Source organism: Lissotriton helveticus, chromosome 10, assembly GCF_964261635.1.
Source record: "Lissotriton helveticus chromosome 10, aLisHel1.1, whole genome shotgun sequence".
NCBI classification, from domain to species: domain Eukaryota; kingdom Metazoa; phylum Chordata; class Amphibia; order Caudata; family Salamandridae; genus Lissotriton; species Lissotriton helveticus.
Genome location: NC_136071.1, coordinates 410,732,975 through 410,745,963, shown reverse-complemented (window position 1 = coordinate 410,745,963; position 12,989 = coordinate 410,732,975). Strand labels below are relative to the sequence as shown.

General features: G+C 45.9%; 1 protein-coding gene across 4 annotated transcripts in view; it reads right to left on the bottom strand.

The window, feature by feature from the left end:
- GTF3C1 (general transcription factor IIIC subunit 1) overlaps nt 1–12,989 on the bottom strand; it is a 2,559,884-nt gene that overhangs the window by 98,140 nt on the left and 2,448,755 nt on the right. The window lies entirely within an intron of this gene.

Below are 12,989 nucleotides of genomic sequence, written 5' to 3'. Positions count from 1 at the left end.
GTTCTCATAAAGAGTTCAGAGGAGTGTGTTAGTGAATAAATACATATATATGTTATATATATCCTGTGTGGTGTCCTTTCATTTGATATTCAAGGGGTTACATATGGTAAAACAGCTGGTTTTACAAGCCCTCAAGAGTTTTTTAGCCTAAGACTGTTCTGCCCACGCTACCACTAGGATAGCTGGTCTATAAGGTTGACTTACAACCATCCCACGACAGCCCAGAGGGACGCCCGGGGTACCGACGGACAGAGCGGTGCCCTGTTTTACCTGCGCTGTAGCCAGGTGAGGTGGGACTTTCTATCCTGCCAAATTGTCAGGAGAAGGTTGTTATCACTGAATCTCAGGTGATATTTTATCCTTTATTCCTTTTTTCACCAATTTTTACTATAAGCAGTAGCGGTAATGGTCCTGATGAAGCAGCTAGATACCACGTGGATCTAATTTGCAGAAACATGTCGACCTTCCATCTAGACTAGTGGTTATTTGTTGAGACCACTACACACTTCCTTTATTTTAGGATCGAAGAGAACCTTAATAAAGATTTTTTCTCTTCTTTACCTAATTTTATACCCCTTTTTTTCACACAACTTCACTTTGCACTTCACCTTTTAGCACTGCTTTTCAGTCACCACAATATACATGATGTGTTCTCCTCACACTGGGCACCACATGTAGGATTAGGCTTTAACCATCCGCCAATCCACAGTGGGTTTCATGATCACCTCCGTGAGTGAAGGATCCCAGATGATGAAGGGCGGATTCGAGTGGTGACTGATGGGAACACTTTCACAGAGATGAGAGACCTGATGTGTGTTTTTTATAACACATTATTAGTTTCAGTCCATTTCCTTCCACTCACATTCTAGGAGTTTAACTTAGTTTGCATTCTTGAGCTGACCCCTTGCTACAATTGGTTGCAGTAACTGACTTACAACCATCGCCATAAGGGTTGTTTGGACTGGTGCAAGGTGTTCACTAGAATAGTGAACATCATATACCAGGCCAACTTCTCACACCATATACTAGGGACTGATAAGGGTACCCCAGTATCTAATCTGGAGTGTACCAAAGTATATGCATGACAATTTAAGGGAGAAAGCAGATAGACTGGGGTCCTGATTAGCAGGATCCCAGTCAGCCTAGTCTTAAACCAGCAAAATACCAGGCAAAAAGTGAGGGTAACCATGCAGTCAGATCCTACCTTCCTACACCCCCTTGCAAAACAAGGTCGTTTTGTGATAGATAATTTTGATCTCTCCACAACACATTTTGAGCCTTGCCTGTCGCGGGTACGTGGCCCACCCTCACGAGTGAGGTACCATTTCTATTGCGAGACCTGGGGGAACGCTAGTTGGTGTGTGTTAGACCTGTATGCCTTTGGGTGGTCCCTCCTATTATTTATTTATTTTGTCCCTTTTTGCCTCCTAGTACTTTTCATTCTTTTCATGTCCACTGTAATTTTTTTGTGTTGTCCTAGGGGGTGAGTGCTACCTTATCCCCATACTTTTTATTGAGGCCTAGGTGTCCTTTATAAAGATGAAAATTTAGTCACACAAAATGGTGGCTTGTAACTGCCACAATTTTTTACCTCAGGGACCTGAGCCATAGGACTGCCCTGGGAAGACTCTAGAACCTTCCAGCTGATTCCAGTAGCCAGGGCCCAGTCTATATAAGAGCCAGAACTTGGGTGGCCATTTGGTGACATTGGAGGGCTAGCTGGAGTGCAGGCTAGGACATCAGAGAGGCGGAACACTGAGAGGGTTGACTTCACTCTGGGGATGCGCCCTTTTTGCTGTTATCGCCCCTGGCCTTAGATCTGACCCTGCATAGGCATTCTATAATCGAATCCTGCCCTGGTATATCTACAGAATAGGTGAAACTGACACTTCCACTGAACCATATCAAGTGACTGTCGGGGCCGGTGCCGAATCAAGAGTACTGCCCCTTTTGTCCCTCGGTAGGCAGGGCCGTTTCTGCCATTAGGCAGGACTAGGCGGCCGCCTAGGGCGGCAAAATGATGGGGGCGGCATTTTAGTCTGGACCCAGTGCACTGTGCAAGTGATTTAAGCGCACGCACCTGACCTCTGTGGCCTGCTGATGTTTGCTATTGAATTGCATTTGCTGATGCTTGTTGTTATGTTACTTGCCGAGCGGTGCGCGTGCGTGCACACCCTAGATTATAATGGCATCACGTGTGTGTTTGTGTAGAAGACGAGCGGGGTGCGGGTCTGACTGTGGGACACACTAGTGGGTCCCCAGGGCCGTCAATCTTGTAGCGCTGGGATAGCGCTACCAATGACGGCCCTGGGGAACATTCTTGGCCAATCCACGAGCAGGGCTTCTGCCAGGGAGGGCAGGCCAGTGACGGCGGTGACGCACGGCGCACCAGTGCCACCATCTCTCTCGGCGCGGGGGACGGTCTGTGTGTGTCGTGTGGGCACTGGCTGGGCCTGGCCTGGCGCCCCATTGCCCATAATTTAATTAGGAACTGCCAGGTCTGCAGCTGCCACCTGCCAGCCAGTGCCACCACACAGGGAGTCTTTTCCTGGGGGTCTCCGTCCTGACTCCGTCTCTCCCGCCGGCCCTGTCCAGGCCCTGTCCGACCCGACCCACCCCAGCACCACGACTCAAAAACAGCATAGCCGCCCGTGGTCCATCTGGTCAGGCCTGCAGCCGTGTGGTAGTCGACTGGTCGTGTCGTGCGACGGTACGCAGGCAGCAAGGAAAGCAGCAGGTCGTGAGTGACTGTCTGAGCACTACTACACTAGCAGTCAATCAGTGCACGACGCACCGCCTGCCGGTGAGTCAGTGAGTAGGCCGCTGGGCCTGGCTGCCTGTGAAAATAAATCTAAAAATATATATTTCGGATCCATCCAATTCGGATGCATTTGTATGCTGCAAAATCGAATATTTTTAAATGAATCATTATGTATTGTAAATGTAATTGTGTAATAATGTTCATCATCAGGATGCCAGTCAACACGCAGGTGCCACGAGGAGTGATCTGCTGATGCGTGCCCTGCTCCGGGGCTAGCGCCTTGACGCACCAGGCATCCACGTGCTTAGAAACGCCCAGGATTGTTGCAAAGCGCAGTGCATCATAGGCCACACTCCGTTGGTGCCTCGGTTTTCAGCAGTCTGCACACAGCAGCAAACTAAACGTAACTAAACCATCTCTCTCTGACTATGAACACATTTATGCATACAGAGCATTTCCGCAATGTTATTGCACTCATTCTTAACTAATACATTGGATCTCAAGGCATTAGTCCCGAGACTCCCGAGTTGCATTTAATAAATAAGTAATACTTAACATTGCTGACACTCAATTTGTTACTGTTTAACCTTCCATTGTTCATATCAGGTTATCCTGCCAATTTATTTTGATATTATTGTATCTGTCCTAACATTTGCAAAATCCGATTAAAGAAATTAGAGGGGAAAAAACCATTGCTGAAACTGACATTTTCCAATCCAGAGGGTACTCAGTAGGGGTCCAGTGTGTCAGGGACGTGCCAGACTCCCGGGATATCATCATCATCATCGTAGCCAGCGGTTGTCCTTAAATTCCGGCATGGATCCTCCTGTTCTGGACCTGCATTACAAACCCTGGTTCTCAAGGGCCTCCATTTATTACCACCAGTTTACACAGGAACATATGAAGTTCCATGTTCCAAGAATGATTATCACTGACACTGAGTCAGGCCTAATGCATGTTGTGTAAATGAGGCGGTGGCGGGCGGGTGGCGGCCGGTGAGGTGAATCATTCATAATTAATTATCTGTTATCTCCGCTGCGGCCTGACTCCGGACCGAGCCCGTCCTCAGTCACGGTCGGCTGGAGAGTGGGGCAAAAACTCTGTCACTGTAGTCTGCCCTGCTGAATCTGGTCTACGGGCATTGGACAGGTATACTGCACTTCTGAGAGAGAGGGAGGCTTGCTTTACTAGTACTGACAGGCACATCATCGATCTTTGGTCGTCCTAGGCAGCAACAGTGCCAAGGTGGGAAGAGAGGCTGTGGGAAGTTGAGGGGGGGGACATGCCATCAACTATACGATATTGTATGGGACTATACTATATTATCAGGAAATACCATATAATATTGTATATTTCTTTCATGATCTAGATGTATGCATCATAAAATTGTGTGCACAGTGCAGAACTTAAGAGCAGAGGACCCCTTACCTTGTTATTTATGCGTTTTTATATAGGGCGGACTTTACCCGAAGGTGTCAGAGCGCTTCACAATAGGAACAGAACTGATACATGAGAACATTACAAGTGAACAAATTACAAAAGCAAACGTTACATTAAATGAGGCAAAAGTGACAATCGTGAGCCAACAAAATACAATAGGTAGCAAACGGTGCATTACAGGAGGAAAAAGTGACGTGTGCAGGTTACAAAAGCATACAAAGTAAACATAGAGGTATAATACTGCAATATATGGAGGACACTCAAACACCAAACGTTACATAGGCAATGGTGGCACTTGTGCAAGTATCGAAAACAAACAAAATGTAAGAGGTAGAAAACAGTGTGTTAGAAGAGAAAAGTGACGTGTGCATGTTACAAACGAGTACCCAACACAGTTAGAAGGATAATACTGCAATACATGGCAGACTCTCAAACCACAAGAACACACTGGGAAGGCACTTCCATAGGCATGTAAAGTAGATTTTCCTATAATGGGAAGGACTTCAGATAATAGAGAGGGCATGAATTACATTTGGAAGTGTCTTTGAAGGAGGAGAACTTTGAGGTCAGTTTTGAAGGCCTGGGAGGAGGTGGTGGTCCGGAGCTGAGGCGGAAGTGAGTTCCAGAATCTCACTGCGCAGCGCTGCCTGAAAAGGATTGGGCCATCGATCTTTCCTTCTTGAAAGTGGGAGGTTCAAGCAGTAGATTTTCCACATTTCGTGATGGTCTAGAGCCTCCAGTGCGTGGACAGTGGAACTGGGCCTGGTGTCATTTCACCACAGCCAGCCCTTGTACCTTGAGAAGAAGAGGCCCCCGCCCCCTAGGCCCTTTCCTTCCCCAAGCAGGCAGGGAAAGCATAAGTCTACACTGCCCCAGGCATGTTAAGGGGAAGAGATGTGAAGGTGGGTGATTCGCAGTGGCGTTGCTGGAGCTAGAAAGGGAACAAATGTGGCCTGTGCCAGTGCCCCAGCCGACTTTGTGTTGGCCACCCCTGAATGCCACCTGCTGTCTGTGTGCCATTATACGTTTGCATCCATAACATAGGGCGCGTGCAGTGCTTTACTTTTCTGGTTCCAGTAAAAATCTTTTGAGGCCCAGCTATTTTGCAGCAGGCAGGCTTCATTTTTGCTTATTAGTGATGGGGTTTTCTGGCTGTCCTTCAGTTTAGCGCTAAGAAACACAAACACTCTGGCTAAGTTGCCCTTCTCAATAAAAGAAATGGAACATAGCATGTTGTAATACTCATCATGTATGTTAAAGTATTTGTTGGAGAGATCTCAATTTTGTGTAGTCCCAGATCTGAGTAGTAGAAGGTAACTTAGTGTGTCTACTTCAAAGCACATCATGTAATGTGCAGATGACAGAATCTTTTTTTTAATGTAGCCCAGGTGAGTGGGTTACTGCTTTGAACACCATTACTTGCTGTTCATAATTAGTAAGCCTTTTAATATACCATAGTGAGCTATGTAGGTTATGTGACTGACTGCTACATCTTTTAACCCTCACTGAACACATCTTGTACATTGATTTACACACTTGCACAATTTATTTTAAATGTGTATGTTATGTAAAGCACTCTGACACCCTGCATTGGGTTGAGTAGTGCTATAAAAGATATACACTAGTGCTAATTAAAGTGTGCGTAAATACTGTGACAGACAAACACATCTGACATTTTTACAGTTCATGCACTTGCATAAAGGGACTGAAAAAAAGTGAAAAGCATGCCTCTCTTAAGTACCTGTGAAAAGCTAACATGTTGTGCACTTTTGTTTACCTCGGTTTCATTTACATTTATGTGAGGTTCCAGGCCACTTGATCAAAAGGAGGCCTGATGGCCCCTTAACTTGGCCCTTATCTATAAATGAAAAACTGGGACTAGACACAATATGGATCCCTCCAGCAAATACATTATCCTCCAGAGTTTTATTTCCAAGAGCATATGTACAAGGAAAAAGAGCATTCTGGATATTAAATGAGGTATTGTTTTTTTACAAGTATAATATGCATTTTGAATCTATACAATATTCCGACTTATTATTGCCCTATATTTTTTCAGGTAGAATTTAGAAAGGATCAAAAATGGCAGACAGGAAAAAACTCTCAGGTGCTCAGTACAGAAAAAGAAAAGCGGATAGAGAAATAGAACTATCCAAATTGGAAGGGTCTATTGAAAAATGTCTACGTTTTCCAAAGAGTTCTCTTGAAATTGTTGAGGCATCAACTTCAACCTCAGAAAAAGATGACGATATAGGCCTACCAGACAAGGCCATAGAAGTTAACAGCCAAGAACAAGAAGACGTTATAGTGGATACTGCAAAGGATAACCTTGACACTGAAGATGGTGATCAAAGTAAACGCCAGACAGTAACGGAAGAAAGCATTAAAATAGATTATTCAGATCCTGCTTCCTGGGAACACTTACCAATAAGTGGAGACAAATTAAGAACTCTTTTGGTTGAAAATGGGCCAAAACAAGTGAGCAAAAAAATTCCTTTAGATGAGAAAAAAAGGAAATTTTCAGCTGTACATTATAAAAGAAAACTTTCAAATGGAGAAGTTGTTTACCGTGAATACCTCCAGTATTCTGTATCAACCAATAAAGTGTTCTGTTTTTGCTGTACTGTATTTGGCGGAAATTCAAGTACAAGTCTCACTCAGAATGGATGCAACGATTGGCATAATATATCAGCAATTCTGTCTTCACACAAAAAGAGTGTTGAACATATAACCAGCTTCCATAACTGGAAGGGCCTGTATACAAGTCTAAAACAAGATGCAACTATAGATAGTGTCAGTACAAAAAAGCTTAAAGAAGAAGAAAAGTACTGGCATCAGATCTTAGAGCGTGTAATATGTCTTGTACGAGTCTTCGGTGCACAAAATTTGGCTTTCCGTGGCAGCAGTGATAAACTTTATGCTCATGACAATGGCAATTTTCTTAAAATTGTGGAATTGCTCGCCTTGTTTGATCCTATTATGAATGAACATCTCAGGAAAATACAAAATAAGGGTAGAAGACATGCTCACTATTTAGACAACATTATTCAAAACGAACTGATCCAGGTGCTATCAAACGGTATCAAAGACAAAATCATTTCATTGGTTAAGAAGGCAAAGTATTTTTCTATCATTCTTGATTGCACCCCAGATATCAGCCGCACGGAACAAATGACCATGATCATTAGATTTGTGGAAATCGTGCAATCTTCAGGAACAGAGCCATGTCAGTCTTCTGATGAAGATTTCCAAGAAAGCAGCCTCGTGCAAATAAAAGAACACTTTTTGGGATTTGTACAACTAACCGAAACCACAGGTGAATCAATGAGTCATGTTCTGAGAGATCAGCTCAAAAGCTTCTCATTGGCAATTGAAGACCTACGAGGTCAGGGTTATGATAACGGGAGCAATATGAAAGGCAAGGAAATAGGTCTGCAGAAGAAAATTCTGGATATTAACCCGTGTGCCTTCTATGTCCCCTGCAGTTCCCACACACTGAACCTTGTGGTAAATGACGCTGCTTCGTGTTGCACTGAAGCAACAGCCTTTTTTGATGTTATACAACGATTGTATGTATTCTTTGCTGCGTCAACACGTCGATGGGATATACTGAAACGTCATATACCATCTTTGACTATAAAACCTCTGAGTGATACTCGGTGGTCAAGCAGGATCGATGCCTTAACTCCCATTAGGTACCAGTTACCGCATGTATATGATGCGTTGTTTGAAATTACTGAAGATTCAACTTTCAAAGGCTCTTCTGGTACCATGACTAAGGTTGAAGCTGAAGGTCTTCTAAACAGTATCTCTTCATTTAAGTTTGTTGTTGCAGTTGTAACATGGCACAGTATATTATTTCAAATCAATTTGACCAGTAAACTGATGCAGGAGAAGCACTTTACTCTTGAGAAAACAGTAAATGAGCTTAAAAGTACAGAGGAGTTTTTAAAAAACATGAGGAGTGACATGGAATTTGAGAGAGTTTTGGTTGATGCTCGAGAGGTAGCTGAAGAAATCAATGTTGAGCCAATTTTTCAGCCAGAGAAAAGAAGGAGGAAAAGGAAATTGTTCGCTTACGAATCAGAAGATGAACCCATCGCTGACCCCAAAGAGAAATTTAGAGTAAATTACTATTTTGCAATATTGGACACTGCAATTAGTTCTGTAAAAGAGCGATTCACACAGTTAAATGAAATTGCAAGATTATTTGGTTTTCTATACAATATGAGTGACCTCAAGATGAAAACTTCCAAAGAACTCATGGATTTGTGTATCCAATTGGAAACCGCTCTAACACAGCCTAGACCTGGAGAAACCCCATCTTTCCTAAAGGACATTGATGCGGCAGCTCTCTGCTCTGAACTTTCAGGATTAAGTCATCGAATACAAAAAAATGCGAAACCCGAATATGTGCTGAACTATCTGTGCCAAAACAAATTAGAAAATGGTTTCCCTAATTTGTTCGTAGCTCTTCGTATCCTTTTGACTTTACCAATGTCAGTGGCAAGTGCGGAGAGGAGTTTCTCAAAACTCAAATTAATAAAAACGTATCTGCGCAGTTCCATGAGCCAAGAGAGACTTGTGGGACTAGCCACAATTTCAGTAGAAAAAGACATGGCTTTCCAGCTTGACATTAGAGATCTTCTTAAAGACTTTGCTAAATTAAAGGCAAGGAAGGTATCGTTGGATTAAGAGAAAGAACCCAAAACACCATTGAAGCTAGAAGAGAGAAATTTAAAAACGAAATACAATCAGGGATGTGGAGTTCCTTTAGCCGGACGGCCAGGACATATTGTTTGGGGTCAAGGGCAACAAGTTTTCATGTGTGTTTTGTCCTTGGGACAAGGAGGCCCAACCCCCTGCTGTACAAACCCTTTTGCTGCCAGTTTGCAGTACCACATTATGGATCAGGGAAGGGCACTGCCTCTGCCTGCAGTTAAGGTAATTTGTTGTCCATATGTTAATATTGTTCAAACTTGTATTTATGGTTCCTTAATTGAAAGCCTTTATTTTTAGGGTGAGTGCTCGAAGTAAATGTTGTAAGCTCTGACTGCACTTCTGACAGTGGTTACAGTATAAAAATGTGTACACGTTTGCAAAGTTAATACAAGTTATTTTATATCTAATGCATTTATTCTTCTAGCCTGGATGACGGGGGAGAGAGTGATGGTAGAAAAAGGGAGGGGGGGGTGGCATTTTTCAATTCTCGCCTAGGGCGGCACAGCACCTAGAAACGGGCCTGTCGGTAGGAAGAGCAGTTTACCGACCCTGAGAGATCCCGGTAAAGAAGTAACGGTGAGCCATTGTCACCCTCCCCCCGTTTCCGTTACGAATCCACACCTGTTAAGGGCTGTCCCCTCACCTGCGCTGTGGAGCGCTGACCAGTAGCCACTTTCCCCTCCTTCCAGGGACGAGATTGCCAGGGTCCTGGTGAGCGGTGAGGACCACATGTTATGCGGCATCAGGGTTCGAGGTGCCCGGGTGGGAGACACGTCCCCTCTCCAGATAGGGAGGAACCTGAATTGGTGGCGCCGTCTGAGCTGCTGCTGAACATTGAGATCGATATTGGGGAAGCGGTAGCATAGCCCAAGGCGTCTGACTCCCGCGCAGGCCCAGCAGAGATCTCGTCAGAGTTCCAGAGGGGTGGCGCTGCGACACCGACGCTTGCTTCCCGCGCAGGCCCAGTAGCGCAGCTCGTCAGGGAAATCAAGGAAGTGCCTCGGGGAGTGATCGGGCTGAGGAGGAATCAGCTGATACGTGGAGCGGCAGCGTCTCTCCTTCCGCGCAGGCCCAGAGAGTGAGTCGGCCTGGGTGGAGAGGGAACAGACGTTTGAGGTGCGGTGACGTCTCCAGCTGCTTGTGTCAGCTGGGACTGAATAAACAACTAAACTGCCATAAGTAAGCCGGGCTCTGGGGGCTGGTGAGGGTCTTGGAACTGGGAGTTGACGCCACAGGTCCTAGTGGTTGGTCTCCCCTTATGAACCCCAATGAAACTTTCGTACTGGCCAAGGGAGCCCGTTCTAGCGAAGACTGATATACTGTCAGTAGAGATTTACTAGACCTAGAGCTAACGCTGGTTCGTCAGTAAAGTACAACAGGGGCCAGTGCTTGGTGAGATTTCTAAACAATTGTATGAATCTGACTGAAACTCCTGTCTGCCCTTATCCTAGCAGGAGGGGATAAATCTGGCACTGCTGAGCAAGCACTTAACTCAACTTAACTAAATGTGTTATACAAAGTGATATCCAGACTGTGCTAATGCACGTTTTCGCTAACTTGATGTGATGTAACATGTTTTCTTTTTCCTTTTGAGACCTATCTAAACAACCAAGAAACTGCCTGCAACTTCAAGTAATAAGTGTAATTGTTGAATTCATTGACTGAAGGGTACTTTGTAATGTTGAAACTTCCTTGATGCAGGAAAATTGATGGGGGAAGTGCTTGATGTATGACCCCATGATATGACTAACGGAACAAGATAACTTAAAGAGCTTTTATAAAACAAATCGTATTTTTCCAACCTGGTGTAGAGTCGTTCTTTTACTGGTGGTTAGATGCTGAGTTACTGTTCATGGTGTGATGCAAACTGTACACAATAAGCTTATGAGATTAGCCATACCTACTCTGTGCCAGGCTACCCCGTGTGGACTGGAAACCCCAGGTCCAACATAATTGGTGATCATGGTGGGATTAGAGTTTGTGTTTGCATCCACTCAATAGTAACACAGTGTGTACCACAGGCCTACACCTGGAGTTTTCTCCTAGCGGACTCCCTAATTAATCATTTTTGCTTTTCCAAATTTACTTCTGGTGGTGGGTGGAGGTAACGCTCACTTTACCCCCTTTCTTAACTCCTTCCGAGTGGCTGTCCCTGACCCTAATTGGCAAAATGGAATTTGATCTGGAAGAATTGGAGACCTATACTGTGGCCCAACTCAGGGAATTTTGCCAAAGTATGGGAGTGTTTTTCAAGCGTGGTGCTAAAAAGGGGGAACTCCAAACCAGCTTGAGAGCGTGGGTGGCAGCTCACCCAGATGGGAAGGAGGAGGAGGAAGAGGGGGATCGGGACACTGTCATCGGAGTGGATGGACTGTACCAACCTGAAGTGGGGAACCTACTAACAGGTCCTAGGACACTTTCAAGGGAGGGCAGCAGCGTCTCTGAAAGAAGCTTGACCGAAGCCGAATTAGCTGACCGGAGAGAGAAAAGACAGCTAAAGTGGGAGCTAGCTAGGTTAGAAAAAGAGAGGGAGGAAAAGAGGATGGCTCACGAGTTGAGTCTCAGAGAGTTAGACCTCAAGGCCCTACAAATAGGGACTCCTAGTACTCCTGTTGGTGGCAGCCAATCCAAAGAGATAACCAGGGAACCCAGACCCTATTTGCCAAAGAACATAGTCGCCAGCTACAGCGCAGGGGATGACATCGCAAAGTGGCTGGCTGCCTATGAGGTCTCCTTAAGAGCCCATGGGATATTGGAAAGACACTGGGGGGTGGCTTGTATAAACACATGCCTCCTGCAGGAAGGGATACACCTTTGGCCCTAGAGCAGGGAGAGCAGACCCACTACCCCACCATGAAAGTGGCGCTGATAAAACAATTTGGGCTGACTCCAGAAAAATACCGACAGAAGTTTAGGAGTAGTCACAAACTAGGCACACAGAATTGGGTGGATTTCCTAGTCTATGCAAAGAAGGCCCTAGAGGGTTGGGTGCAAGGCAGCGAGGTGGGGGACTATGATGGGTTGTATGATCTTATCCTCAAGGAGCACCTACTCGAGAAATGTTTTCCCGAGCTGCGACAACACCTGGTGGACAGCAAGCTGACCAGCCCCCGGAAGCTTGCTGAGGAGGTGGACATCTGGGCTAGTACCCGGGTGTCCTCAAAGGGGACTGGAGGGGATTCCCAAAGGACCGGACAGGGCGCTCCCCAGAAGAAAGAGGGGGGAGATAAAAAGAGGGAGTTCTCAAAAGGCCCCAAAACAGTTTCCAGGGAAAGGGAACAGGATTCATTCCCAAGGCTAACCCGCCAAGAAACCCTCATCCTGACCATAGTCAGCAGCCAAGGGTTGTCCGCTGCTATGAGTGTGGTGGGGTTGGACACTATAAAGGTGATGTCAAGTGCCCAAAGAGACCACCCCCTCCCACTGGAGGAAAAGCCCCGGGAGTAGCTAGTGTAGTGCTCGGGGATGAGTTGCCCTTAGATAAGGGGGGGGAGTGGGCGGGTGTCACCTTAGTGTCCCTGGGAGATCGGGAGATGGTTCCTAAGATCCAGGTGCCCTCAAATACTACTAAGTATGGGCAATGGGTCACCATCAATGGCCAAAGAGGGGAGGCTCTGAGAGATACAGGAGCCAGTATGACTATGGTAAGAAGTCATCTGGTGTCTCCAGAGCAGGTGATTCCACATGTACTCCACCCCGCCGCGATGGCTGACGGCAGAATGGGTCACTATCCAGTGGCCGAGGTTCCATTTGAGTGGGAAGGGGTTGCAGGTTCACTTCGAGTTGCCGTAAGCCCTGCCGTGCCAGTTGATTGTCTGTTGGGGAATGATATGGAGCACAATGATTGGAAGGAGGTGGAATAACGGACTCATTCTGAGATGCTGGGTACACCTGATTGGGCCTGTGCAAGCACAAGGTCCGCGACTACCCGGAGGGGGAGTTCGCTTGGGCTGGAGCCTGGAACAAAGGCACAGCCAGCTGCCAGAAAGGGAAAGATTCGGGGACAGGAGAAGCCTGCCTCGGCATCCACACCCCGTGAGACGAATAGGCCACCTGCGGTGGTGGA